A 27,238-nucleotide genomic window follows, 5' to 3' on the forward strand; every position below is an offset into this window, starting at 1 on the left:
TCTATCAAACTAAAATGTCCTAGTAACCGGTGTTTCTGAATCCCCTCCTGAAATACAGCAGCAGGCCAGTTAATTAATATGAAGCTCAGTGGAAAGGACAATGCTACCTGGAGAACTAAGCAATTCAGGCAGCCTTGCAGCATTTTATTAAGCTACAGACCAAGGAAGAACATTGATAGTAATTTAGAGCATCCTCGGCCACTGGAGCATGTGCTCCAAGGCAGGTCTTCTCCAGTCTGTTTTTCCGCTTGTCTAGCACCTCTGCTCACCCGGCGGCCCAACAGCATCTACTACCAGGCTCTGGTACCTACTTACAAGGGGATATGGGCTTCCCTAGTGGCTCAGAGGTAAAGTATCCACCTGCCAATCCAGGAAACACGGGTTGGATGCCTGGGACGGGATGATCCCCTGGAGGAGGAAATGGCAACCCACTCCAGTATTCTTGCCTGAGAAATCCCATGGACAGAGGAACCTGTCAGGCTAGTCCATAGGGTCGCAAAGAGTCAGGCATGACTTAGCAGCCAAGCAACAGTGAACCCACTTTCAGACACGTATACTGATTCTCAGAACGTGCGTGCTTTGACTCACTTTCCAAGAAACAGTTAATAGAACATGTGGGGACAGAGGAAGGAAACTGGTGAGAGTGTTTTGAAAGTGTGGCACCCACAGTGAATGTGTTGTCGCTGTGGGCACTTCACGGAGAAGAGCTGCGGCCAGCATGGAGGGGTACCCCCTCTGCAGACCCCAGAGGCCCAACTCAGGTTGGGAAGCATCCAAGCCCCTGTAGGCTTCCCTGCTGGCTCAGTGGTTAAAAAGCCTATGGCTGATTCATATCAATGTATGACAAAACCCACTGAAATGTTGTGAAGTAATTAGCCTCCAACTAATAAAAAAAAATAAAATAAAATAAAAAATAAACACAGATTATTAATCTAGGAAAAAAAAAAGCCAGCCCACCAATGCAGGAGACACAGGAGATGCAGGTTCAATCCCTGGGTCAGGAAGATCCCCTGGAGAAGGAAATGGCAAGCCACTCCAGTGTTCTTTCCTGGAGAATCCCATAGCCAGAGAAGCCTGGTGGGCTACAGTCTATGGGATCGCAAGAAGTCAGACATGACTTAGCAACAAGAAGCCCCTATAGCGCCTTCTCAATGTGCCTGTGTTGCCCAGCTCTAAGCTCCGCTAAACGGGAACCACCCGTGGCCATCCAGAATTGCTGTGGATGAGAGAGCAGGTCCAGGGAGGGCCAGATAAAGGGGACCACAGAGAAAGGCTCATTTTAGGAGAATCCACTCCTCTTTTATTAAAGTGTACAGCAAAGCGTTCAGTTACACACACACACGTATATATACATATATGTATATATATATTCTTTTTCAGTTTCTTTCCCATATAGTTTACTACAAGATATTGAGTATAGGTCCCTGTGCTATAGAGTAGGTCCTGTTGTCTTCCTCTTTTACAGATAGTAGTGTTTATCTGTTACTCCCAAACTCCTAATTTATCTCCACTCTTCCCTACCATTCCCTTTGGTGACCGTAAGTGTGTTTTTGAAATCTGTGAGTTTCTGTTTTGCAACTATTTTCATTTTTATCATTTTTTAGATTCCACATAGAAGAAAGATGATATGGTATTTGTCTTCCTCTGTCTGATTTACTTCACTTGTTACAATAATCTCTAGGTCCATCCATGTTGCTACAAATGGCATCATTTCCTTCTTTTCACGGCTGGGTAATAGTTGACTGTATATAGGTACCACATCTTCCTTATCCAGTCATCTATCGATGAACACTTAGGTTGTTTCCGTGACTTGGTTCTTGTAAATAGTGCTACTGTGAAGAATTGAGGTGCCTGTATCTTTTCAAATTATGCTTTTCTCTGGATATATGCCCAGGAATGTGATTGCCGGATCATGTGGTAGCTCTATTTTTAGTTTTGTAAAGAACCTCCATGCTGTCTCCGTAGTGGCTGCACCAATTTGCATTCCCACCCACAGTGTGGGAGGGTTCCTTTTGGGAGAATCCACTCTTAGGCATAAGAAAAGCCTTGACCTGTGTTGGATGCCAGATAAAGCCACATGATGGAAAGCTATGAGCAAGGGTGAAATGTGTCGTGTTCTGCATGGCAGATCATATCCCTGAAACAAAACATAAATTCCCTGATGGTGAGGAGAAGCTAGCTTCCTTGTGAATTTATTCAGGTCTGCATCCAGATGTGTTCTTGGGAAAAGGAACAAGCAAGGTCAGTAAGGGCTCACCGAGGGGGCTTGCCTTCAGCAAGCAGGCTCACAAGGCGTCAAGGGCAGTTCACAGCATGCATCCACCAAGACGCTGCCTGAGTACCAGGAACTCAGAGGCTTAGGCGATCCATCTCTCCCAACCCCCCAACAGGGTCCTGCTTCCACTTCCCCTCAGTTTTCCTAAAAAAAGGGCCCCAGATTAGAATCACTTGGCAAAGGGGACGGATGTCAGTATCTGACTTAAAAAGTGGCTTAAACATAGAAATGCACCCACTGTTTTAGGAAGCTGTGAGATGCTTGATACTTATTCCCAGAACCAAATAAAGAGATGGCCTTTGTGAGACTAGAAGGATAATAGACACGAGATTCTAGAGCAATGAAAGAGTCCCAGCCTACATAAAGCCTCACATAATATGTAAAAGGATTAACGATGGGAAAATATGTAAAAGAATTAATAATGGGATTACTGAGGTTTAAACTGCCCAGTATTTATCAGATGACCATAAGCTGCATAAACTAAATCTGACTTTATGGGGTGGAAGCTTTAGTAAGTAATTATGTTAATATTTCCCAACCACTAGATTAGAACCATGTAAGAGAGAGAAAAATGAACACAGCACAATTTCTGCCCTTAAGTAGCTTAAAATGCAGAAGCAAAGTGATCTTGCAATGCAGAACATTTTAAGATAGATGGAAGCTGGGCGGTTCAGGTAAAATTCTGTGAGCCAGCAAAGAAAGGGTATACAGAACATAAACATATTGAGGTAGACTAATGAGGAAAATGTGCAAAGGAGATAAACAAGGCCAGAAGAGACCTATGGTTAGCAGGCTGGTGGCTGTTCCAGACACAGGGTGTCAGAAACGGGACAAAGGGAGATGCACCTGGGAAAATTATTGGAACTTTACTCTCTAGAAGATTGCCGAGGGGACTGGGAGACATATTAAAAGATATATCTTTTTGCTTTTGTCTGGTAACAGGGTAGTGACACAATTAGAAAATGCTTTGAGCAAGAGATGAGACTGTAATGAAAATCAAGATTGATCTGCCAATGATATCAGCAAAGAGCTGGCAAGTCCTGGCGCTTAGACAATGCATGCTTCAGCCTTCTCTTCAGGGGTCAGGGCATGAATATCATGCCACCCATCCACTTGTGTAACAACTGCCATGTCTGTGCAGACAGACAAGGTGCAGCAGGAAGCGGGGCTTCTCCAGCCCACAAGGGAAGACCTGCCGGAGAAGCTGAACCTTGTATTGGTTTCTTACGGTGGAGCCTATATTCAGACCATGACTGTTTGAACTTGGCAGGTTACTGAGCTCTTCACACCTCTGTTTTCTTCTGTTCAGAAGCTTTTGCACATTGGTTGGCATATGGGAAAAAGTAGCTAGCAGCTATGACTACAAGTAGGAACTGTAGACAGTAAATTTACGTTGGGTCCGTGAATATCCTTTTCAGTAAACCAATGTGCACTCTCCTGAATTTGATACACATTCCAAGAGATTCACAGATATCCCAAAGAAGTCTCAATCCAAGTGGGTAAGGCCTTCACATTTTGAACTGTGACATTAGTAGACCAAGCAAGCATGTTCAGGCAGAGTGATGTCAAGTGACAGCTGAACTTCACATATATTCCCCTACTAAAATCCAGAGCATGATACCCTTCCTAGAATCTGTAATCTCTTCCATGAAAAGAAAAATAACAGTGACTCATTGGCTACTGGTTTATTCCACAAAAAGGGGCTCTGGAATGATGCTTCTTCTACCCAAGACTACTTTTGCTTCTATTATCCATAGGTGACGAAGAAACTCTTATCCCCTTTGTTCTTAAGATTTCTCTTTGGAGCCTTGTCCAGCAGAGCAGAACTGAAGGTCCACCGCACCTCTCCTGAGATTTCCTTGGCGGCCCCCATCCTGCTCCCACTTTCCACCTCTTTTCTCTAGCCACTGCCTTTAGGCAAATAATTTGTGCAAAGTCATCATACTTTTCCACTATGTGTGTAGTCCAGCTTTTCTCTGGACTCTATTGGGCAATGAAAATAATTGATCCTTGTTGTGTTCTTGGTAAAGGTCAGAGAATAGAATCATATCAGCTGACTTGATCTGTTTAGTGCAGCATCATGATTCCCACACAGGCAACTTGAGAGGGCCATGAACTGTCAGAATGAAGACAGCTTACCTGGCAAAGACTGAGTCAGCATCATATGAAATTGGGTAAAGAGTCCTGGTTGTGGCTTTTCAACATCTGGCCCTTTCTCTGAATCTTTCTAAAGGAGCAGAAATGCAAATTGAAGTGGAACTTTCTCTTGGCATTGTATATCTTGCTTTCAAAAATAACTTGGGTTTATTTAGATTTATTTAAGCTTTGCCACTTAACCTGACTAAAGGGGCTTCCTGACATGTCTAGTCATGGGTATGTACCAATTTTCAGTGTGACTTAGTTTACCCTTAATCATTAAAAACATGGAGAAAAGAAAAAAAATGATTATTATCAAGGTTTTGTGGTAGGTGTGTGAAACCAATCAAGAGAACGGAGAATTATAAGAAAAACACTAAGGAAATAAAAAGTTGGATTTGATAAATGAAACTGGCAAGAAATTGCAGAGAAAAAAAAGCATTAAGGATATAGTTACTCACTGAAAATGAAAAAATGATTAAAGCTGACAATAAAAAATTTAACACCTTTGGGGAGTAATAAGATACTCACAGAAAGTTTTAGAATTTATGGGTTCTTCATTTAGGGTTGTTTGCTCAAGAGGCATAAATGTTAAAATATTCCATGGAGATTGAGATGGTGGTACCATTTTCCAATATTAAGAAGTCTAAAGAGAAATTCTGCCAAAGGAAACAGAAATGACTTTGATTCTAGAGAGTGAGTGGTTAGGGAAGAGAATGTGAATCTCCTCTTCGTTTGTGGCCTGGCTCCTTTACCTGCATCTCCACAAACCCGTCTTCCTGCAACAGCCTCAACACAGCCCCTACTTCCAAACAATCCTCCACCCCGCTCACTCCCCAGTCTTTTTAAAAAATTGAAATGTAGTTGATTTACAATGCTGTGTTAGTGTAAAGTGTTCAGCAAAGTGATTCAGTTTATATTATGAACTAAATATATAAATTTTTCAGATTATTTTCTCTTATAGATTATTAAAAAATAGTCCCCTGTGCTGTACAGCAGGTCCTTGTTGGTTCCCTATTTTATGTATCAGTTCAGTTCAGTCACTCAGTCGTGTCCGACTCTTTGCGACCCCATGAATCATAGCATGCCAGGCCCCCCGTCCATCACCTACTCCCAGAGTTTACTCAAACTCATGCCCATCGAGTTGGTGATGCCATCCAGCCATCTCATCCTGTCGTCCCCTTCTCCTCCTGCCCCCAATCCCTCCATAGTAGTGTATATATGTGAATCCCAAATGCCTAATTTAGCCCTCCCCCATTTTTCTACCTTTTTAACCATAAGGTGTTTTTTTTTAATATGTATGAATCTTTTTCTGTTTTGTAAATAAGTATCATTTTTTAGATTCCACATACAAGTGATACCATATTGTCTTTTCCTGACCGACTTACTTTGCTTAATGTGATAATTGCTAGGTTCATCCATGTTGTCACAGATACCAAGATTTCCTTCTTTTTTATGTTGAGTTTGATTGTATATATGTTCCACGTCTTCTTTATCCACTCCTCTGTCGACGAGCACTTGTGTTATTAAAGTGGGACTTCGATGTGATGATCTCGTCCCCCAGAAGCACTGGCGACAGCTCCTTCCAGCCTCCCTCTGTGCTTTGACATTCTGCATCACCTGTCCGCACCTCCCCTGTCCAGCCTTGCCTCTTACCTCTTCCTCACGTGAACCTTCTCCTGGACTTGGGCCTGTGTGCTTGCCTGTTATCTTGAGGCAGACACCAGCTTAGTTCTACCACCAACTTTGGTCTCCCCAAGCAAATCAAGAGCTTTACGTTGATTAAATTCTTCCCTGACAAAAGGAGGCAAAGGAATCATGCTTCTGCTTCCTTATACAGCTTCTGCCCAAACTTGGTTTCTCGCCTCTGAATCGTGGGCCTCCCTATTACCCTGGCCCACTCTTGTTCCACCAGTTCTTCTACAAGACAGGTGGCTAAAAACAAAAAAAGGATAGATAAACAAACAAACAAAGGTTTTCCAAGGAAAGGCTGACATTGGCTAGCTTTTCCTGACAGTCCTCATTCTTAATCATGATTTTTTCCTTCTGGTTCTAGACACCTTTCAGAAATATGCCCTTCATTTATAAACCTTATATTTTCCCCTCTCTCTTTAACATTTGCCTGAGCTCACTGTCCCTCATACACTTTGCATCTTTTTTTCCTTTCTCTTAATCCTTTGCTTTAATAACCTCTTCACCTACTTGTTTGTCCTAATTCCTCCACGGTTAATGCTGGGCATCTTCCTTCCTCATCACAAGGGCTCATTTCTGATGGCACTGTGGGAGCCCCAAGCTGAAAAGGAGATGCTGCTGACCTGTCCCTTTTTAGCTGGTGTCACCACGGCCGTGTGTGCCAGACACCCCCAATGCAGGGGACTGGGCTGTCAGGTGAGGTAGAAAGATCCAGAGAAGGGGCTGCCAGAGAGGACCCTTGGATCCAAGTGGAGGAGGCAGCTGTTGTCCCTACAAGTATTAAACCAGGAGAAATTGTGCTGGAGCCTTTTCAAAACTGAAATGTGGATAAATGCTATGTTTTCAAAGCCCTAATATTTAAATCCACCATGGAATCCATTTTACTGTTAGTTTGGGAGTAACTTATTATAAGCAAAAGGAATCAGAAATATAACTCAAAAAACAAAGGTAGAATCAAGTCCCTGTAAAATCTTCACAGTCTTCTCAGGAATTAAATGACCATATAATACCTATTCTATTACATACATAGTGTTAGTGACCAACTCTGTTAACCTCTCTGATGAGATTAAAGTTGGCATGACTAATATGCTGCTCATTTTTCTTTAACTTACTGTTTATAAGCCCATGTAACACACAGGTTCTGTGAAGTCTGTTCAGCCATTGCATGTGAGCAGTCATTTCAAAGTCTGCAGCTTTAGATCCTATACTCATGTCATGGAATGTTTTGTTCATAATATATGAACATTAGGTGCTCTCAAAGAAAAATGAAAATGCATTGAAGGCTATAGTCTTTGAGTATGTGTGTGTGTGTGTACAGTACATATGTTGGTGAGAGGTGATTATGGTGTGTGGTGTGTAGTGTGTGATACGGGGTGTGAGGGGTTGTGATGTGTGTGTAGGGTATGTGTTGGTGTGTGTGGTTTGAGGTGCGTGTGGTGTTTGTGGGATGTGTGTGGCATGTGGGGGTTGTGTGGTATGTGAGGTGTGTGTGTGGTGTGTAGTGTGTGTGGTATGAGGTGTGTATGTGGGGAGGTTTTGAGGTATGTGGTGTGTGGGGGATGTGTGTGGTATGTGTGGTTTGAGGTGTGTGTGGGGTATTGCAGTGTGTGTGGTATGAGGCTTTGTGTTTGTGGTGTGCGTGGTATGAGTGGTATGTGTGGGAGGGGGGTGTGTGTGGCATGAGGCATGTGGGGGGGTGTGGTGTGTCTGTGGTGTGTGTGGTTTGACATGTGTGTGGGGTGTGTGGTATAAGGGGTATGTGTGGGAGAGGTGTGTGGGGGTGTGTGTGTGATATGTGGTGTGTGTGGTATGAGGCGTGTGTGGGGGAGTGTGGTGTGTCTGTGGTGTGTATATTTGATGTGTGTGTGGTGTGTCTGTGGTGTGTGTGGTTTGACGTGTGTGTGGTATGTGTGGGGTATGTGGTATGAGGCATGTGGGGGGGTGGTGTGTGCAGTATGTGGTGTGTGTGGTATGAGGCATGTGTGTGGGGGTATGGTTTGTGTGTTGTATCTGTGGTATGTGTGGTTTGACGTGTGTGTGGTATGTGTGGTATGAGGCATGTGTGGTGGGGTGTGGTGTGTGTATGGTGTGTGTGTGGTGTGTGTGGTATGTGGGGTGTGTGTGTGGTGTGTGTGGTATGTGGTGTGTGTGGTATGAGGCATGTGTGTGTGGGGGTGAGTGGTAGGCGTGTGTGGGGGAATGTGGTGTATGTGATGTGTCTGTGGTGTGTGTGGTTTGACGTGTGTGTGGTGTGTGCTGTATGTGGTATGTGGTATGAGGCATGTGGGGGGTGTGGTGTGTGTGGTATGTGGTGTGTGTGTAGGGGTGTGGTGTGTCTGTGGTGTGTGTGGTTTGACGTGTGTGTGGTGTGTGTGGTGCATGTGTGCAGGCTCTTTCGGCAAGGCTGTGCCATGTCCTCACTGACTGAGGACGCTGTGTCTGCCCTTGGACACTTGCCCCAGAGTAGAGAGGACACTCGGTGAGGAGGGGCCACAAGCTCTCTAGTCTCCAAGTGGATTAAAGTTTCCTCTGAGCAGAGGCAATAATGGGAAAATTTTAACATGTGGATTCTGTTTAAAAAATGAAATAAGTTGCGTCAGTGCTCACCACCATTTCTTGTGGAAGAAACTATTGCAGTAGGAAAGAAAAATGAGCCGATTATGTGGTGGGCATCGAGCCAAGTACCTTCACAAATGTTGATTTATTAAAACTCCACAACAACCCAGTGACAGAGTAATTGCCCCCATTTTTTCACTCTTGAGGAGACTGGGGCTCATAAAGACCAAGGTCACAGAGGGGATACATGTGAGAGTTAAGACTTAATCCTGTCACCTGGACCCCAGGCCCACATTCTCTTCCACTGTACACTCCCTTCTGAATATAAACTTGCCTCAGTCTCTCCTCCAATAAACCAGATTGTGGTCTTGTGGATCAAAGTAAATTGTATGATTGCTTGAATTTCTGTGTGAATCTGTAATTGCAAGACCCAAAAGTATATCTCCAAAAGTCTCAGTACAATCATTTTGTTTTCTAATGTCTAGGGTAAATTATTTTAAAACACATGGCAACTTTCAGAAACAGCAAAAAAGAAAAAAAAAAGGTGCATATTTGAATTCTCCACGTGCAGCAATCCAATGTGGTTTCCGACAGTACCTTTAACATTGTGACTGAAAACATTTTCTTTCCTTCAGGTTCACTGTTACCATTCTCTACAGACTGAAATGAAGTTTCCCTCCAATCTTCTTCCATTATTATCACATCTTGATAGATTGGCTTAAGGTTCAACAGTCTAATGACAATTCTTGCAGATCTGTCTCCCCAAGGGAGTCATTAGCTTAAACACTGGTGTACTTTCTGGGCAAGTTTGTGGTTTTCACTTTCCCACTGTGGTTGTTCATTTATTTGTTTGAAATTAAAGACCCACTGCACAATTTCTGTTGAGAACGACGGCACCGCTGTACATGGGATGATAGAAAAAACTTGTCTTCTGTCAAGTTACTTTTCTTACCGTGTTGAGGCACCATGTTTGGTACAAGCAGAGCCATCTTTCCTGCAAACCAGCCCACTCTGTTTGACCTCCTCCTCATCTCCATGACCTTCCGTCTCTATGTGCACCCCTACTCCCAGTGCAAACCGTCTCCAGCATACCTTCATTCCCTTTGTGGTCTGTTTGCAGCCTCCCCAAACAACAACCAAAGAAAAAAACAGGTAGTAAATACTAAAATAGCTTGAGAGAACCGTGTTTGTCCTGTGGCTCCCCAAATAAGATGAGGACACTCCACCGTTGACTTTCCTCCCAAGACAGAGCCCAGTTTTCTCCCCAAGAGTGTGACATGAATTGTGTGAACTTGAAACCAATCACTGAGGAAGGAGAGAATCAGATGATGCCTGATGAGCATGTTAGAGCCTCAGCTGCCACACCATCACAGCCTAAATCACCTGAATATACCTCCAGGCACCAAAGCCCCCACAGAGCTGCCACTCCTTAGACAGGGGCGGACCTCAGTCAAGGCCCAAGTTGTCAAAACTGCTAAAATTCCATCTTAGCACTCTTATATTTCTCTGACCAAAAGGAAAAAGAAAAAGGAAGGGGGGCTGTCTTTTTTCCTGTCTGTTCCCTGTCATAATTCAGTAAGAATGGATTTGTTTCAAGCTTTGTAGCTCTGCCTCAGACTTCTTGGCAGCTGTATCTCCCAGCCCCCCGTTGACACAGCCTGTTTGTGACTCAGTGATACTTACATGCACGTGGCACCAAGGAGCGTTTCTGCCTGGTGCGCATGGTCTTGACACCCTCTCCCCCAGGCCTCAGCATAGGATCTGCGACAAACGCAGGTATGCTTTTCTATCCCATAACCCCCATCCCCCAGGCTGTGCGCTGTGGGCTCCACTGCAAAGAGGGCTTTGCAGCCCAAGCCCCCAGCAGGGTCTGGCCTTCAGGGATGCTTCTGTCTGTAACGAATTGCCCTGCGTCTTGTGCACCTCATTTGCAGAAGGTCAGCAGCTGCGTGATGCATGGCTGTGCACGATACCACCATTGGAGAATGACCTTATCTTCTTGGTTAACAGGAAAGAAGCCTGTTAAAACCCCACGGAAACACTGAATTTTCTTAGTAGGCGCTTTAATTGTCACCAGTTACTGATACTCACACACCTAGGGCAAAAAATTGTGACTGCAAGTCCACGATTCAGTTCCAGTTGCTAAATTCAGAGGATGAATTGTGTGGAAGATTATCAGAGTGAAAAGGGTGTGATGGGGCAAGATCATTAATATAACTGAGTGATTACAGATCCTTTCCCAGGAGAAAATCAGACAGGAACAGGCCATTGAAATAGAAAATAGAATCCTGGAGGAGCCTGGCACGAGATTTGTGCTTTGTGGCTAAAAATAGCAAGGTTAATTACAGAAGGGAGTGACAGAAACAGGAAAGCAGCAATCACACCCAGCAGAAGTGCTGCAGCGGTGGTTCTAAAATACTTAGTAACAAGGTTGGCGGTGGAGTTGTCAAAACATTAACCCTTGAAGGCAGGAGATGCAGAGGAAAAAGCCGGGGAGACAGGTAGGACACCCCAAGCATAGGTCACTAGTGGCTTCAATTCACGTTTTGCTTGTCCTGCAGATATGGATAGCTACTTACTGACCTGAGTAAGTCTTTAATTCTGTTCCTCAGTATACAACTAAAGCTCCTTAAATTAAAAAAATGTGTGATGTTCAAACACACTTATGTAGCTCTATCTCCTTTTTACTCCCTGACAAGCATTCGTGTTATAATAAAAACAGAGTCTTTATTTCAAACAAATAAGTAAATACATTTCATAGCAAAATCTAAAACCCTAGCTAAGGAATTTTCTAGCCATTATGAGTTTACCATATATAACAGTGCCGCAGGCAAAATCCTGTGACACTCATTAAGGAAGTAATATAATTTTGTCAAAGATATGTTAAAGTTAATGTTAACATGAAAATATCTAAAGCAAACTCCTAAAAAGGCTGACCTTTACTCGAAATACATTTTCTAAACATCTAGTATTTCTTCCCCTAGGATAATTCTAAGCCAAAGTTTATGACCTTTACTGGAATGATAGCAGATATTCCATTTATGTTCAGCTTTCACTTTAGTCAAAACTGATTGTATAGACAGAAAAAGTTTGACTGAAGCATTAAGATTAGCAACGAGAAATAAAATATTGAACACTGGAAATGGATTTCTAAAGGAAACTTAGTCATCCTCTTCTTAATGTTTCTCACATTTTTGTAAGAATGTCTTCATTTGTTTTTCTGGAAAATAGAAATGAAGGCTATTTTAGCCTGTGGGTACATGTCTTCCTTGTGATAAACCTCAGAATTCTATCAATGATCTCTATTATTAATGTGATTCTTATTATCATAGATATTAATAAGCATCATTTGAGTGTGTCTGCTACATAACAGATGTGTGCTTACATGCATGGATTATAACTTGTCACTAAATAGATGGATGTTATTAACCCTGTTTGAAGCAGTAGAGAACAATGGCTAAATGAGCTTTAGTATTTCATTGAAAGATATACAATACCCACTGTTAAGCAGCAGAACTAGGATTCAAACATAGAAATACATAGTTTTCCCCCAAAGACTCTGCTGCTTCTTAGTTTACATTTCCTTAATTATTATTATGAATGCAGCTTCCTTAGTACCATTAGAATTAAATAACTGCATTTATTTTTTAATATTCAGAATGGAGTGACTCACAATATTTTCCTTATTTTTCTATCATGAAGCCCAGTTTACAGAAATTCCCCAATTTTGTATAGATTGTGGTTTCTTCAATGAGATAAGCCTATAGCAATCCCTAACCTAATGGCAAACATTTCCTAGAGATAGTGGGAGTGGAATGAAAACTTCTTATTAAAAAGTACAATGAAAGGTTGCAGATTGTTCCCTAGGTCACCCCAACTCTCTCCCTTGTTTAGAAAGCAATAAATAGAGAAGACATAGTATGTGTATATCTGTATATATACATATGTGTACAGTTCTTTTTGTTTATTGAAGCATAGTTGATTTATAATATTACATTAATTTCAGGTACACAGCATAGTAGTTCAGTATTTTTACAAAGTTATACTCCATTAAATTATTATTATAAGATTATGGCTATAATTTCCTATGTTGTATTAATACACTATATTCTTCTTGCTTATCTATTTTATACACAGTAGTTTATATCTCTTAATCTTGTATTCCTATCTTGCCCCTTCCTACTCTCTCCACTGCTAGTAACCAGTAGTTTTTTTCTAAGACTCTGTTTCTGTTTTGATATATACATTTTATTTTTTAGATACCAGATATAAGTGATTTCTTCTCTGATTTTGTCCTTGACCCATTGTTTTTTAGTAGCATGTTTAGTTTGCAGATGTTTGCTCTTTTCCTCTTTTTTTTGTAATTGAGTTCAAGTTTCCTACCATTGTAGCCAGAAAAAAATGCTTGATTAAATTTCTCGAATTTGTTGAGATTTGTTTTGTGGTCTAGCATGTGATCTCTCCTGGAGACTGCTCCAAGGTAGACTTGAAAAGAATGTGTTTATAGTATCCATTTTGGTCTCAGAAGGTTTCTGAAGCAGATCAAGGAGTCTTGAACCGAATGCCTTAGTTTATTTGTTTGTTTTGTGGGATATCCTCTGTCTGTCAGATCTGACTTCCATTCCTTGCCCCTGGTTCCACTCTCTGCCCCAGATCTCAGGGAACTGTACTTGTCACACTCTGCTGCCTCCTGCCTCCTGTGCAGGCTGGCTCGTGGGACACTCTGGAGGAGGATTAGAGAGAGGAGGTGGTAAGAAGATAGTCTTTCTCTGCTTATGGTGGCTGCGCTGCTTCTGGGATTCTGGTTCACAATGGGTTGTCCCATTTCCCACCCAGCAGCCCTCACATGTGTTCAGCTCCCACTGGAAGGCTCCAGCACTGGGCTTTGGCCAGCCTGTCCCAACATTTTCAGGACCCAGGGTGGGGCTGCAAAAGGATGCCCCCATATATGTCAAATAATCAAAAGTTATATGAAGCAAATACAAGCTCAAAGCATTTTCTGCTTTCCTATTTGATAAATACACATGTATGATGACATATTTAAAGATAAAATCATTTGCTTGGGAATCCACAGGATAAATACCCTTTTTTTCTTACTCCTTAGGGTGGGGCATTTACTTCCCACACACAACAGTTTATATCTGTCCTTCCTCTTCTCCACATCTAGGATCTGTGGGAATCCCATGAGTGGAGATTTTGCCTTACTCTATCCCATCCAGTCTAAGAATTATCTGGCCACAGGTGTCCACTAATTGCATTGACGCTGACACTTTATGTTCCTCAGAGGAACCTGGAGCTGGAAGGCCAGGTTCAGGTTCAGAACTCCCAGGCCACGGGCTTGCAGCCCACACCCTTCCCTGCCTCTCTTGGTTCCTGTCCACACTGTGAGGAGCTTCAGGTAGACTTAAATGGATACTGCAGACCCCACGCTCACCCAAACACTGGGTGTTGCTCAACCGAACACTGCCAGCAACTCCTCTCTTGAGAATAACTGCCTGCTCTTGGCTCCAGGGATCTGTGCCATCCGAGGGAGAACAGACCCAGGCAAAAGACCCCTTCAGCCCTAGAAGCAAACTTTGTCCATTCAGATGGGAAGGCCAGGACCTGTTTACCTAGAACATGGTCTAGGAAGGGGCAGAGCTTGAGCTCTGGGAAGGTGTGTCTTCTTGACTCAGAGGTCTTTTTTTTTTCTCTCTCTGGAAGGAAGGACATTTCTCTCCAGCCAGGAAGGAATATCACTGGGGAGGAGCAGAGAGGGCCTTCTAACGTGAAGAGCCCAGAGCAGCTTTCACTTTGCCCAGGTCTAAGGCTTTTTTGAGGAGTCCCCTGAAGATGCTGATGATGGCAGCTTCCCACACGTGTCACATCTGGGTCTCATCACTGTCCTCTGCTGGTCTCCTGGGATTGGTCAAACACGGGTGAGCTGCTGTGGTTGATGCAGCTCATTGAAAAGCTTTTTAAAAAGTGTAGATTGCAATGATCTTTTCTGTGCACAGCTGGTCATTCTGTGCATGTATCTGAACTAAAGAGAACAGGCCCCTCGACAGAGGTAGAGTCAGAGATATAAAGTGTTTTCTGACAGTTGAAATCTTTTACCAACACATGCACATTTCATAATTCATACTTCAGAAGGCATTATATATTTAGATGTACCTAAATTTGCTGTGCAGTTACAAGGTAAATAGGACAGATGGAGAAAAATAGAGTGGGATATTTCAGCATGCCAGGCAGAGGGGCGGGAAACTGATAGTGATTCAACTAAATGCTGCCTCTTACCTAATATAGAGCCTTTGATGGTGAGCTGCAGCCTTTGGGTTCTCTGCAACTCACTCTGACACTTCCCACATTGGCCCCCTTTCACGTGTCATTCTACTGGGGCAGAGCACTGCTAGTTCTTAAAATAAGACTTACACATATGGTACTTATATAATGGAAATAAAACCTGTGCAGTGGGCCTGGAAATGTTCACATTTGTTCTCTTGATAACGCTTCAGGAGATACGCTGCCTGGGTTACATAATGATTCAGTTCCTAGATTTGTTGTTCTTTGTTTTTTCCTGGAAGGCACAAGCATTTGACATATATCTGACTTCTGATCTTTTTTTACTAAAGAATAAGATTTTATATTTTTAAAAATCCTAATTTGAGTGCGAAAATTTCTATTCTGTATTCTATGTCACCATATCCAATCATCATTGGGAGCACAGTTACTGATGAAAATCACAATCTGTTTTTCATGTACTGTTTCTCCTCTTCTGTGCTTTTGCTCATAACCCTTTCTCACTGCAGCATGCATACTCTGGCTGACCCAGCAGACACTGCCAAGACTTGAAAATAGAGGTAGAAGGAAAGTAATCAACTTGACTGCTGGATGATACTAAAAACTGCAGCCAATTTTCAATTATCCATGTTAGGAGATGAAAAGGTCTTTGAAATCAAGACCTAATATATAAATAACAAACAACAATAGAAACAAAACAACTAGAGCTGCATGTGATCAACAATCACAGACTTTTCCTGTATTTTTTAGTCAGGATTTCTGAAGTAGTCATCAGAGCCTTGTGGTTAAGAAACAGATCAAGCCGTAGGTCAGGACCGAGGCAGGTAAAACTGGCCTGAGGAACTTGGCCTTCATTCTTAGGTATCTAGTAATCCTGCTCCCCTCACTGTCTCCAAACTGAACTTCCTCTCCTGGACACACAGGCAGAGCAGAGAGAGGGCCTAAGTTTTCTCACCAGAGGGATGAGAGATCTGAGAGTGGGCAGCCTGCCCCCAAGGCTGAGAGAAGGCATACCATATGGGAACAATGTTTAACTCCTTAAACCACTCAGCAGAGAGAGGAGAGGCGACTGCGGTCATCACCATGGTTGCTCCTCCATCCTGGGAGAAGATGCTTCCTCATGCAAACACCAGGGCAGGGAGCAGGGCTCCGTGACACTTGTATCTGAACTATTAACTGTGTGTTAGTCCATCAGTCGTGCCCGACTCTTTGTGAACCCATCGACAGCAGCCCACCAGGCTCCCCCATCCATGGGATTCCCCAGGCAAGGACCATGAAATGGGTTGCCATTTCCTTCTCCCGGAACTATTAAAGATGTGCAGTATTCTACCTTTACTGTTGACAGTACTAGACCATCCTTCAAGAAGTCAAAGAAGGAAAATCAGTAATTTATAAACTATATAATCAACTGCAAAATCATGAAGAGTTGTTTGCTTATATTTATTTTCTCCAGTTGTTTGTCCTATTCCAAATGTTGGCCAGAAGTCATGTTGACATCTTGGTGGGAGATCAGAGAATGTGTTTCCTATTGGATGGACTAGTAGCGTCATGTTTGCATATGTAGAGTGTTAATGATATCTTCCAGCTAGTCTGAGTTGCTGTTACCCTCACTACTTCTGTTGGCATTTAAGCCAACTGATAAATTGTGCTTTGTCAGTGAGTCCCACAAAACATGGAACCTTCTGTCATAATATCCATGTTAACTAAGTTGATGAATTCTCAAAGTGATATGGGGTTATTATTGTTAATAGCTGTAATAAGTACAATCGACAGAATTGCACTACACATTTCAAGAAATTAAATGAACTCATGAAGATTAATCATGTTAAATAACCAGCATAGATGTTTATTTCCTATAATAATGTTACAAACAAGAGACTCAGCATTATTTCCAGTCTCATCATTATTTTCTTTCTTATTTTACTTTTTCTTGCTTACCCCACTTCTCCCAAATGCACATTTTGGGACATGGCAATATTTTTCAAGCTTTAATAGGAATTTATGTCTTTCTTAAAAATAATTAGATCCCTCAACATGTCAGAGAAATATGAGACAGAGTATCTTTCAGCTCAAGTAACGTTCTAGCACAGAAGGTGATGAAAATTTATTATCTGAAAATTACTCCATGTCAAGTGAATGGTCATATTCTCACTTGAATTCCTCAAAAACAGATGGCCACTCTCAAAGTAATAAAAATAACTCCCCTTACTTACCAAGCTAAAAAAAAAAAAACATATTGTGTTTTCCTCATGCCTATCCTATCCTCCTTCTTTCTTCATAAGGAAGATGAGACCAAGATATGAGACTTGATGGCACCCTCAAGAGAAAAGTCTGAAACCACCTGTGACTTGTCATCAATTTCATGGGACCTCATGGCTCATTAGACCCCGTACTAGTATTATAACTGACCCATTCATATACATTCTTCATTGTGAAAATTCGTGGCTGCCTTTTAAAAAGCTGTTCTGAGGATATCAAGTGCATGTCCACAGAGTAAAATCAGAGTTTGATTATATCATTCATGCGTGCATGCTAAGTCACTTTAGTCATATCTGACTCTTTGCCACCCTGTGGACTATATCTGGCCAGGCACCTCTGTCCATGGGGTTCTCTACGCAAGTATATTGGAGTGGACTGCCATGACCTCCTCCAGGGGATCTTCCCAACCAGAGGATTGAACCCACGTCTCTTATGTCTCCTGCATTGGCAGGCAGGTTCTTTACACTGGCACCACCTGGGAAACCTGGTTATCACTGGCTTAGATTATTGTCTTGCCACGTTGAAGCAACATTTGGCCTGACTCCCATCTTTTTTGGAGCTTTACTCGGGGATAAATGCAACCTGATTGATGCACATCTGAATCAACCATAGAAACTACAAGTTTGGTCAGCAACACTTGGTACTTTGAGTTTTGAGGTGATGCTAGTGGAGACTGTGGTTGTCCCCAATAGAGATTATGGAGATTATTTGTCAATATGTTCAGTTCAGTTCAGTTCAGTTGCTCAGTCGTGTCCAACTCTGCGACCCCATGGACTGCAGCACGCCAGGCCTCCCTGTCCATCACCAACTCCCGGAGTTTACCCAAACTCATGTCCATTGAGTAGTGACGCCATCCAACCATCTCATCCTCTGTTATCTCCTTCTCCTGCTGCCCTCAATCTTTCCCAACATCAGGGTCTTTTCAAAAGAGTCAGTTCTTTGCATCAGGTGGCCAAAGTATTGGAGTTTCAGCTTCAACATCAGTCCTTCAAATGAACAGCCAGGACTGAGCTCCTTTAGGATGGACTGGTTGGATCTCCTTGCAGTCCAAGGGACTCTCAAGAGTCTTCTAAACACCACAGTTCCAAAGCATCAATTCTTCAGCACTCAGCTTTCTTTATAGTCCAACTCTCACATCCATACATGACCCCTGGAAAAACCATAACCTTGACTAGATGGACCTTTGTTGGAAAAATAATATCTCTGCTTTTAATATGCTATCTAGGTTGGTCATAACTTTCCTTCCAAGGAGTAAGCGTCTTTTAATTTCATGGCTGAAAGCACCATCTGCAGTGATTTTGGAGCCCCCAAAAATAAAGTCTGACACTGTTTCCACTGTTTCCCCATCTATTTGCCATGAAGTGATGGGACCAGATGCCATGATCTTAGTTTTCTGAATGTTGAGCTTTAAGCCAGCTTTTTCGATCTCCTCTTTCACTTTCATCAAGAGTCTCTTTAGTTCTTCTTCACTTTCTGCCATAAGGGTGCTGTCATCTGCATATCTGAGGTTATTGATATTTCTCCCAGTAATCTTGGTTCCAGCTTGTGCTTCATCCAGTCCAGCGTTTCTCATTATGTGACACTGACAGAACCAATATATTCCAGCCCAATAAATACTAAGGAAATTTGACTCTGTAAATTCCTGCCTGCTTTTTATTAATAAAATACTATAGATCACTTGAAAAAGTTTATGGAAGCCTCTACCTCAAAAAAACTCTATTTGAGGATACTTTTTAAGGTTAAGTTACTTAAAGTTCATTCATTTCCTATCACTAGGGTGTGAGGAAGGAAAGGAAAAGCTCTGACATCTCCCCTCACCCCCAGCAGTCAGGTGGCTAAAGCTGGTACAGAGAGAGGGAGGATGGATGTTGGGTTTGGCCTTAAATGAGAGGAGAACTGCACGTCTGCAAAGATGGTTCATGTGTCCTATCAGATGGACTCAGAAGGAAGGGCAGTGGCTGGTGTTCCTTGCTTGGCTGGAGAAGGAGCCAAGCAAATGAACAGGAGGGGTCCTTTCTGAGCTGCATATTAGTTTTGTTTATTTATGATGCTGTTTTTAACAGGAAAGATACATTCAAAGTAAATTTCTGTCAAATTACTTTTTTAAATGTGTATCCTTCCTGCCACTAGTTTTGGCCTTCCACAGAGAGAGCTCACGGTTTAAACCCTGTTCCTCCACTTATTAAGTATGTTCAGTTTTGCTACTTGGCCTCGGGGAGTTTCTGTGAGTTGAGGCCACTCAGGAGTTACTGTGAGTCATATGAAACCATACACTAGGCAGTCCATGGCACTAAGTCTCTTCCTCTTGTAAATTGAAATAAATAAATTTAAAATAAGAAAAGAAAAAAAGAAAGAAATGCACTGGACAATCATTAAAAATGGCAGGGAAGACTTTTTATTGAAATCGAGGAAAAAGACACTTGCAATGGGACAAAGAGATTGACTCAACTCTGCTGAATCAATTGAACACTGGGGTTAGTGACTGGAGAAGCCCTGGTGGATGGTGGGGAAGGTTAATGGTTCTTCCCACAGAGATTGGGAGCAAGTGCTGCCTTCCTAATGTGGCTCCCAGGTCCTTGAGAAAGATATTCCTGAGTGGCAGAAAAGATTTACATCTCCAGGGGTCAGCGAAAGAGTTGCAATTCCAAGGTTCTTAAAGTGAATGCCCTAAGGAAAGGGAGGTGGGCTTCCCTGCAGTTAGAGGAAATCCGTCTGAGGTTTAGTCCAGGATGGGGCGGGAAGACCTTGGTGACCCTTCTCACCACGGGTACCCTGGGCACCTTACACTCAGCACTTTTCCATCTCACAAAGTTGTGGCCTTTAATCACTTCCTTTCACATCATCTGCTCCTTTTGGAGTCCATTTTTTCTTCAGCTTTTCTTGGTTGTTTTGTTTTGTTGACTTTCATTCTAGGTCTTCTCTCCTACGCAATAAAAGGTATTATTTTTAAAATGATCTGTAAAAGTGACCTATCTATAGATGACCTTTGTTTTGTGGGAGGCCTAGGAATAACAGCTTTTATTTTTCGAGTCTTTGGTGTTTCCTTTAGTCATAAACTAGAACCACATCATTAGCTTAATTATAATCTATGAATTGTGCTGCTTCTCTGAAGGACATTTTCCTTGACCTCAGCACACTTTCCTCACTCTGTAATTGTTCTCAAGGCTCAAATGCTGCTATAGCTCCACTAATAGACTTTTATATTTTATATGATTTTGACTTTTCTGCTTTTTTTTTTTCAATAATATTCTTCTAAGCAAAACACTTTAAACAAATCATGAGTTTAAAGAAAAGGAGTTTATACACTTCTAATTTCCAAGTTTAACCACATTTTTACTACTTTCGTAACTGAATAGCAAAGCAACTCAAACTTTTAATCCTTGGGTTATTAATGTTGTAGGTTTTCTCCTCAAAGTTTTATTTAGTGCATTATTAAATCTTCATAGAAAACCTCCTTTGTTTTCTCCAGACTTTGAATCAAAACAAAAATATATCATCCATGTGGCTTGAACATATTAAGTAAATTCAATCCTCTGACATTAGGATTTCAAAGAATTTTTTTTTAATCAAATGTCCCTCTCTGGGACAGTATGTTTCTTAGACTCTTTTCCTACTCACATGGGAGTCCAAATACAACTCCTGGAGCTTAAAATGAAATTATTAATAGATATCTTAAATTCTGCAACTGTCTTCTTTCTGTTTTAATTGCAAGTCTTCCTTGACTTAAAATGGGCTTATGTCCTGAAAAACCCATCATACATTGAAAATATTGTAACTGAAGGTGCACTTAATATACCTAAATTACTGACCATCATCATTTAGCCCAGCCAAATTTACACATACTCAGACATTTATAACAGCTGAGCAAAACCATGTAATGAAAAGTCTGTTTTATAATAAAGTGCTGAGTATCTCATTTAATTTCTGGAATACTATGCTGATGATGAAAAGCAGAATGGCTGTCTGGGTACAGAATAGTTGTCTGTGTATCAGTTGTTCACCTTCGTGACCTTGGGTCTCACTGGGAGCTGTGGATCTCTGCCCCTGCCCAAGATCATAGAAGAGTATAGGACCACATGTCCCTAGCCCAGAAAAAGATCAAAATCAAACTTTGAAGTAAGATTCAAAGTGAAGTGAATACTATCACTTTCATGCCATCATAAAGTTTAAAAATTGTAAATTGAACCATAAGTCTGGAACCAGCTGTCCATTGATTTGAAATCTTAGCTACTTTAAACTCAAGTGAAAGTTAACTTTTTTCTTCTTTGGTAGTTACATTTTGTCAGTCTTTGTATGTCAAAACAGTTGTTTCTTATACTATTCCATTTTTGCCATACTGAATGCTACAGTTGACTATTCAGAAGTTGGTAATGAATTATACCCCTATTTTAACTTGTTGCATATTTGGAGGTATGATATTTCTTTGTTTTTCTCAGTTTATCTGCCTCTAGAGTAAGGGTAGCTCTTTCTATCAGCATTGTCAGTTTTGAAGGCATGTACTGGTCTATTTTCTACAATGGTTTTCAAATGAAGTATTCTAGTTAATAGCATGTTCTAGTGTCTAAGCCTGTTGTGTACCATACATTAATCATAATTTTCAAATACTTCAGAGGAAGTATAGAGTCATATAAGAGCATGGCCTAAGGAGTTCTGTGAGTCTGGATTTGAATCTCATTACATTTTACTGGATTTTGAGCATGTTGATTAACCTGTCTGTCCTCACTATCCCCATCTGTATATGGTAACAATAATAACAAGTGATAATATTTCCTTGAAGGACCGTTGTAAAGTCTAAGCCCAGAGCAGCCATTCAAAATAATAAAATAAAACTAAAACAAAGACATTTAATGAATATGCAATATTCCTAAATTATACTTATTCCAAATATATCTGATCCTAAGACACATAACATCATTTATTCCATCACGACTCAGTGACTGAACTGAACTGAACTGATTATTAACTGCAAGGTGTCAATTGGGACAGCCCCACATTCTGCTTTTTTCCTGGCTAATAGAGATGGCTGCCTGATAGAAGATGAGTTACTTTTCTGTTTGAATGATCAGGGCATCTTTTATTTCCCTTCGCTTATAGCCCTTCTGCTGAAAAGGAGAGGCTCCCAGGTCACTTTAATCTTTTTTCTAGAACTCAGGTTAGATTTATGCTTTTCTACATATAAGTCCCTTCACAGTTACTCTGGGCCCATCAAGTTTAAGTGTATCAGAGTGTGTGAAGTGGCGGGAGAGTCAAACAGAGTCAGCCAGCCCACAGGGACCAGACCTAGGGCTGTGGTCACATTTGTGGAGTTGCAGGTGAATAGTCCACCTGACCTCAGAGTAATCTATATCGGGCTTTTTCCTTGACCATAGAGCTTTTTCCTGCTCTTCAATTCTTCATATAGTCTGTTTTCATTGATTCTAAATATTTGTTGCTGTTTGAGTGGGGATTGGTAAATCACTATGAATTTTCTTTTATTCCACAGAAGTCAGGAGTGTGTCAGTAATCACCCAGCACCATCATAATATTATCTCCATAAGCTCAGTGGTGTCTTGATGTATTGTCATTCAGCATATAGTTTCTTTGTAAAAGCAAGACCAATAACACTTATCTTTCATTTTGCCTTTATCCAAAGTCACCAGTCTTTGTCAAACATAGAATAGAAAATACTGCCTCTTCTCAGTTACAGGAAAGCTAAGAATACCTTCTCATCACGGGCTCATCAACTGAGAACCTGTATGCTAGACTCAGGAGCATATAGAGAAGGGAACTAGAGATGGAGCTGCTTCAGGAGGTTTGCATCCAGGGAGAGAAGCCGGGCACCTTAGCAACTAGAAACAGGGCAGCATGAGGAGAGAAAGTGCTCATTCATTGACTCACTCACTCACTCCTCACTCAGCAACTGGGGGTCTTTATTTCTTAACACAGGTTAGGCTTGATTCTAGGCTAATCATGATGAACAGCAATAAAGTTACAGCAAATGGAAGCTCCCTCTTGGGTCCTGTCGTCTTAATGTGTATGTGGCTCAGGGTGGACAGAAAACTAAACAAGCTGTGATAACACAGTGGTGCTTATCCTGGAGGATGGGGCCTGGGAACATAGGGAGACAGGCGGTAGACTTGGGAGAGCCAGCGAGGTCTCCCAGTTTCCCATCTCATTCGTCCCTACTCACCGTGAGATTGTAGCTTCTTGCGATAGCCCTGTCACGTTTTAGGGCAGTGCTACCCGCCCCCTTCTCCTTATTCTGTGCTTTATTCTCAAGATGTTGTATAGGTTATATTTGTAAATATAACTCTTTTATGCCACTGATGACTTTTCTTGCTTTCCTAGTTGTGCTCATGTTCTAGTTTCAAACTGGAGTTCTAAGCCCAGTCGCACTGCATTCTCAGCAGTTACTCCTTTTCCTTGATGTGTATTTGATTCCAAAAATCTCTTAATGCCATTATCTTCTGTAAAGTTATCATATTAAAGAACCAATTACATGGAAACTGATTAAAAATGTAGTTAAATTTCTTATGGATTTCAGAGTCACAGTTGTGCTAAGTGCTACATTTTAAGCAAAGCTAAGAGATGTCTTCATGCTTGAGTAATCCACATTAAAAATAAGTCGGGTTAAAAAAGTATCAAGTATCATCATCTCTGGTTTTTTAATAATCTGAACACTGATACATTTTGAGTTCCTGCAGTATTCTATTTAAACTAATAGCTTAAGGGAGCTTGCATTGTAACTGCACCTTCTGGATGGCTCTTCTTCACCCTTCCCTGACCCTTTTGGAAATTCTCTACTTGTCCTAGTTCTGCCTTTATATGCTAAAGCAAGTAAGAACTTTTTTCCTTATGAACCTACAAAGTTCTGGGTTGGAGATATGTAATAAATATCATATACCCAGCTGTTCTAATCCATTACAATAGTCCAACCCAACTGGTCACCCCACTAGAAGAACTTGGGTCACTGGTCCTGCTGATGGGGAAATGGTTGGGGTATGTGGCTACCCAAATGTTATTCTCTTTGCCACAGAGGCCCCAGTCTCAAATATGTTGGTAAAATATGCATCCCAAGTTATGAACTAAATTTGAAACTATGTGTAAATTCTGGTGGCAGTATCACACTAGGAAAAATGTGAAGCCCAGGAATCTTGACTTCCATCTGCTATAAAGGCGGGGAGTAACAAGGTGAGAATTTTGCTTAGCAAGAAGTTTTAGATGTCTAGGATCTGCTCCAGTCTATAAATTTTAGATGATATTGGTCATTTCCAACTGAAACAGATCCAGGAAAGCAAATGAGATCTGGAATAAATAAAAAACCATGGCCTTGGATCCTCGCTTAGCCCCTACTGTGTGACTTTGGGAAAGTCACTCAGTTTCACTGGGCATGTTTTATTTTAAAAAAAAAAATAAAAGCTGTAGTGATTATATCTTCTTTTTCTGTGAAGTGAAAGAATCAAAGAAGATGTTGCTGTTCAGTTGCTAAGTAGTGTCTGACTCTTTGCGATCCCATGGACTAGAGCACTCCAGGCTTCCCTGTCCTTCACCATCTCCCAGAGTTTGCTCAAATTCATGTCCATTGAGTCGGTGATACTTTCCAAACACCTCATCCTCTGTTGCTCCCTTCTCCTCCTGCCCTCAATCTATCTCAGCATCAGAGTCTTCTCCAGTGAGTCAGCTCTTTGCACCAGGTGGTCAGTGTTGGAACTTCAGCTTCAGCATCAGTCCTTCCAATGAATATTCAGGGTTGATTTCCTTTAGGATTTCCTTTAGCAAGGATTGATTTCCTTGCTTTCCAAGGGACTTTCATGAGTCTTCTCCAACACCACAATTCAAAAGCATTAAATTCTTCAGTGCTCAACCTTCTTATGGTCCAACTCTTACATCTGTACATGAATATAGATAATGGGTTTTAATGTACTATGTAAAGCCTACCAAACTTCACAAATATAATTTATTGCTAAGTAAAGGGAGATTTAGTGGGGTCAAGGATGATATGATTCAGAGTACATTAAATGGGGTGCAAATATTTGGATTTACTTCAGTGCTTGGCAAGTTTGTGAAATTCATTCCAGCTGGTTCACAGATTGCATTAAGCACAATATATAGTATTTTATAAATTAAGGGCATGGTAATATATGTCTTTCTTTTACATATCGATACCAAATATCATTAAAAGATGCTTGCTACTTGGAAGAAAAGCTACGACAAACCTAGACAGTGTTTTAAAAAGCAGAGACATTACTTTGCCAACAAAAGTCTGCATAGTCAAGGCTGTGGTTTTTCCACTAGTCATGAGTAGATGTGAGACCATAAAGAAAGCTGAGCGTCAAAGAATTGATGCTTTTGAACTGTGGTGTTAGAGAAGACTCTCGAGACCCCCTTGGACATCTAGGAGATCAAACCAGGCAATCCTAAAGGAAATCAGTCCTGAATATTCTTTGGAAGGACTGATGCTGAAGCTGAAGCTCCTGTACTTTGGCCATCTGATGCAAAGGGCCGACTCATTGGAAAAGACCCTGATGCTGGGAAAGATAGAAGGCAGGAGGAGAAGGGGATGACAGAGGGTGGATGGTTGGATGGCATCACCGAGTCAACAGACATTATTTGAGCAAGCTTTGGGTGTTGGTGAAGGACGGGGAAGCCTGGAGTACTGCAGTCCATGGGGTCACAGAGAGTCAGACATGACCAAGCAGCTGAACAGCAACAACCATATATAATATTGAGACTTAAATTTGGCTCTAAGTTATGGGAAAACCCAAAACAAGAGAGATTTAAAAGATTTAAAAGTTTATTCCATATTTAACATAGTTGTAGGCAGCTCCTTGTCATTAAGGACCAAATTCCTTCAGACTATTTTCTGTCATTGCAGCTTCCTCCCAGTGCCTAAGCTGGCTGCTCCAACTCTAGCCATGATGTAAACCTTCCATCTTACAACAAAAAGGAAGAGGGGGAAAGAAAAGACATTTTACACACTTCCCATACTATTTTCCCACAGTACTTTTATGTATCTTCCATTGGCAAGAATCATAACCTTATGATTATAAGATTAATCATATAACCTTAAAACAAAGGATTGAAAAATTCAGTCTTTATTCTGGAGCCCCATGTGCCCACATGTTTTGTTGTTGTTTTGTTTTGTTTTGTTTTGTTTTTGAGATTCTGTTATGAAAGCAAGGAATGAACAAGTATCAAAGGAAGTTTATCATCCCCACAAAGTAATCATAGGTAACTGCTCACGCTTAATCACCACCAATGAACAGATTAAATATTCAGACCAATAATTTTAGAATTATTGATAACAGAGCTATTTTCTTAACTTTTTAATATTGCAGATAACTAGTGGATAAAATCTATGGGCCAGATATTCCACTGGACGTTAAAAAAAATGAAAAATCCCTGATCCTTAGAAGCTATAATCTATGAAGAATTGACATAAAAATATGTTTCCAGCAGATCATGCAATAATAAACAAGAGAAAATTATTTTCAATTCATAGGTGTTACGTTATTCTGAGATACAATCATTATTTGCTATAGTCATGGATTAAATGGGATCCTAGAAACCTGAAAGAATGTGTATTCCTCTGAAAATGCTTCATTTACTACAAGAGAATATTTCAAGCACTGAGAGCCTATAATTCAGAACTGAATGTGAATCATAATCTGATTTCTCTCAGAAACATACACTCGGTGATTCATTTTGAATTGAATAAGATAAATAAGTAGGTACTTAGAAAAGACAGGTATTATTTATGTAATATTAGCTGGATTTGAAATGATACCATTATTTATATAATATTTGGTTTCTTGGAGTTGAGTTGATTCTGCAGCAGAGCTCTCTTCCTGAGGAATCCTGGTATTAAGACCTTGTAGTCAAAGGAGGAGGACAGGTTGCCGGATGTAACTGGATTTTCTTTCTTCTCTCTTTCTTCCTCCAATACTAACTTTGCTGCCACGCCTCTCCTCAGAAGGCAAAAATGCATGCAGCAGAATAGAAGGAGGCAAGGTTGGAGGTGGGGTGAGAGGAGCAGTTTTCACCCTCTCAGAATGAGGGGAA

The 27,238-nt window shown here is 41.2% G+C and overlaps 1 protein-coding gene across 2 annotated transcripts in view; it reads left to right on the forward strand.

Annotated features, from left to right (window-relative positions):
• ADGRB3 (adhesion G protein-coupled receptor B3) overlaps nt 1-27,238 on the forward strand; it is an 850,102-nt gene that overhangs the window by 739,405 nt on the left and 83,459 nt on the right. The window lies entirely within an intron of this gene.

Source organism: Cervus elaphus, chromosome 28, assembly GCF_910594005.1.
Source record: "Cervus elaphus chromosome 28, mCerEla1.1, whole genome shotgun sequence".
NCBI lineage: Eukaryota > Metazoa > Chordata > Mammalia > Artiodactyla > Cervidae > Cervus > Cervus elaphus.